Source organism: Saccopteryx leptura, chromosome 2 (assembly GCF_036850995.1).
Source record: "Saccopteryx leptura isolate mSacLep1 chromosome 2, mSacLep1_pri_phased_curated, whole genome shotgun sequence".
Classification (NCBI taxonomy): Eukaryota; Metazoa; Chordata; class Mammalia; order Chiroptera; family Emballonuridae; genus Saccopteryx; species Saccopteryx leptura.
This window is the reverse complement of record NC_089504.1, coordinates 49,144,400-49,147,922: the sequence shown is the minus strand read 5'-3', so window position 1 is coordinate 49,147,922 and position 3,523 is coordinate 49,144,400. Positions and strand designations below refer to the sequence as shown.

At 41.9% G+C, this 3,523-nt stretch overlaps 1 pseudogene; it reads right to left on the bottom strand.

Moving 5' to 3' along the window:
• Window positions 1-899: 899 nt before the first annotated feature.
• Window positions 900-1,595, bottom strand: LOC136391327 (ferritin light chain pseudogene; annotated as a pseudogene).
• Between the last annotated feature and the right edge of the window lie 1,928 nt (window positions 1,596-3,523).

Below are 3,523 nucleotides of genomic sequence, written 5' to 3'. Positions count from 1 at the left end.
AATAAATCAGCCCTTATTATTCCACATTCATTTAATCCTAGGACATTAGTCAGTGAGACCTTTCTGCAGCCTAATAAACAGCAGCAGCAGCAGTTTTTCTTTATGAAAGTAGTTGTTCATCCTAAATTAGAGCCAGCATTAGGCGGAGGCAGAAACTTTGGCTGGATGATTTAAAGATATATAATAGAAGACCATAAGACTGTATGAAAACTGTCCCCATGTGTATAAATAGGGCAGGGCTGTAATTTTGTTGTATGTGGATTACGTTAGAATGTGCGGCTTACTTTATTTCTCTTTTTTGAGAGTTTCCTTTGTTGCAAGTGATGTTACCCTGTCTCTCTTGACATGACTCGAGGGTCCTTTTATCTCACTTGGGAGGTGGGTAGGCATTAAAATAGCATCCCCCAATTTCTGTTTACACAGAAGAAACTCAACCAATGTCCAACCTGGTAGAGGAGGATATAGGTGAGGTATGTCTAAAATATGTACCTATTTCAATTTGCTAGCTGTTGCTCAAATCAAACACATAATCCAAGCCCAAAGAAATCTTTTTATTCTAGTTAAGCTCAGATTGCAAGTTTTCTGTTGTCACATCACTATGTTTGTGCAAAACACAACTTGACTCACATTGTTACTGATGACGTGGCTTAGTGAGGTACTTTCACACAAGTCTCCACCTCCACAAATACAAAATGGCCTCACTTCATGGGTGTGCAGGGTTTCTAAATAATGAAGGCTGTGGCTTTCCCCCACCCCCACCCATAGCTTAACTATGGCCCCAGAAACTATGGGCTACGCGATGTTCTTTCCTACCTCCTTCAGGAAGTAATACACCAGGAAGCTATCAGCTTGATAAAGACACAGGTGGAATCACTTGCTAATCATAAATAAATTGAGAATTACTTTTTTTTCCTGAAAAAAGTTTTATCATTGTTTCTATTTGGTCCATAGCTGAGGGCTCCAGGGTGGTTAAAATGGACGCCTAGTGGTTTCAGGGAGAAGCTCAGGCAAAAGCCAGACACAAGAGGAATGCAAAGGGGCCCCTCAAGGGCGTCTGGGCTCCAAAGGCTCCAGTCGTGCTTGCGGGGGAGCCTTTCAAAGAGATACTCGCCTAGCCCAGCCTGGGGGCCAGCCAGCCTGCGGGGGCTGGTCAGGTGTGGCCCGTCTTCTTGATGAGTTTCACCGCTCACCCAGGAAGTGGATCTCCAGGGAGTCACAACAATGAGGCTCTGTGTGGGTCAAGCCCAGTGCATGCAGATCCCAAACGGACTGGTTCAGGTTCTTCTCCATGGCCATGGTGGCTTCCGTGGCATCCTGAGCTTTACCCCACTCGTCTTGAGAAGCCTTCAGCATGTCCCGGAAGAAAACGTGGTCACCCCGCTGGTTTTGCATCTTTAAGAGACGCTTGGCGCCCTCGTGCTTCTCCTCAGCCAACTCATGGAAGAAGCAGCCCACGGCCTCCAGAGCCACATTGTAGCAGTGGAAACAGAAGCCCAGAGAGAGGTAGATGTAGGAGGTCGTAGATGCAGGTTGACCAGGCAGCTGACAGCAGCTTCCCTCTCACTAGAATAGCTCTGATGAATTTGGGAGCTCATGGTTGTTTGGTAATAAGGAGTTAAGGTCAAAAAGCAGTTTTGACTGGTGTCACAGGCTGAGGATGGCTGAGGTGGTTCTAAAAGTGGTGACTGGAAAACAGGTTGGACGGTGGTTGGAGGCTGGAAAAAGGGGGACCCCTAGGTCTGCTCCATCCAAACACTGCTAAAGCAGGGGACAAATCAGGGGACTACTGAGGGGACTGCCTCAACTGGAGAATCAGAAATGAATTTGTTTCTTTCTATGTGAAGTGTGTAAATCACTTTTCCCATGTGGATTGAGTTTGTATACTAACACAGGGCTCTTCACAGTTCAGCAAGCATTAATTGAACACCCACTATATGTGCGCCACATGGAATTTTATGTAGATCTGCTTTTTTGCAATGTATTTCTTGTGGTGGAGAGAAGAGGAAAAGCAGGCAGTTCATACCACTAGATCCCAGGAATATAAGCAATGAAGCTAATAGAAAAATGAGATACATTTTTCATTGCAGGGATATAAAACACAGTTATTATAACTAGGTGTCATTGCATTTGACCAGTAAATTCTAGGTCATTCACTTAATGAGAACACAAGTATTCTGATATGAGTTTTGTTAATTAGAGAAAATAAAGATAGAAGCCAGAAACACTACATACTAGCATTAAAGAGTTATATGGATAGATAGCACTCAAATGGAATTATTTTTCTGCAGCTAAAAGAATACCCTTAGTATTTCAACACAACACATATGTAGTCAAAATAGCTATTTTTCCCCCCATGAGAATGTATCAATATATATGATCCTTCACTTAGGTAGAATTATATTGATTTAAGAAAAAACACACTAGAGAATATAAGCAAAATCCATGTAGAAATCAGGGTAGACTTCCTTAGCTTATGATTTTTCTTTCTTTTTCTTTTTTTAGCGAGAGAGACAGAGACAAAGAGACAGACAGGAAGGGAGAGAGATGAGAAACATCAACTAATAGTTTCATCACTTCAGTTGTTCATTGATTGCTTCTCATATGCGCCTTGACCAGGGAGTTAGGGGGTGCTCCAGCTGAGCCATTGATCCCTGCTCAAGCCAGGGACCTTGGGCTTCAAGCCAGCGATCATGGGATCATGTCTATTATATCATATGCAAGCCAGTGATGCCACATCAAGCTGGTGAGCCTGCGCTCAAGCTGGTGACCTTGGGGTTTTGAACCTGAGACCTCGGCATCTTAGGCTAATTCTCTATCGACTGTGCCACCACTGGTCAGGCAGGTTATAATTTTTCTATAGCATACTGTTCCTGTATAGGTGAAGGGTATCTTTTCATCTGAAGCCCTGGCCACAGCGTTTGGTTAATTTCAGCTCATCTTTGTGCAATGTCCTTGGGTGAACCAGATGATCCACAGAGGTTGTCTAAACGCAAAGCTATTATAGCAACTGGAGAAATGATAACAAGTGGTCAGTGCCTTATATTCATGAGAATAAATAGCATATTATTAAACAATGTTTAGGAATAGTTGATCAGCTCTGTGAGCACAAGTTTCCATACTTCATTTATAGCATCTTCAAAGATTACCATAATGCTGAGCATGTATCAGATGTACATTGTACTGTCAATTGATTTGATAATCACTGATAAAATTATTAAATAGGAGATCACCAGTCCTTAAAGAGACATGTTATCTATGAGTAGTTTCTCTCACATTTTTGCATCGTTCTTGTATACCAAATTACTTAAAACATTTATAATAAAAAATTACCTAGAACTAAAAATAAAACTGCAAAGTCATTAATTTACATTTGTATCAGTAGAGTGAGGAGGAATTGGCAATTACTTAGACAATTTTGGCAACAAGGCTTAGAATATGGAGATATTTAAAGGCACTGGTAGGTTGAACACGTTGAATTCTTGGGTTAGAATCCTGAGACAACTTAATATGGACTCTCACTGAC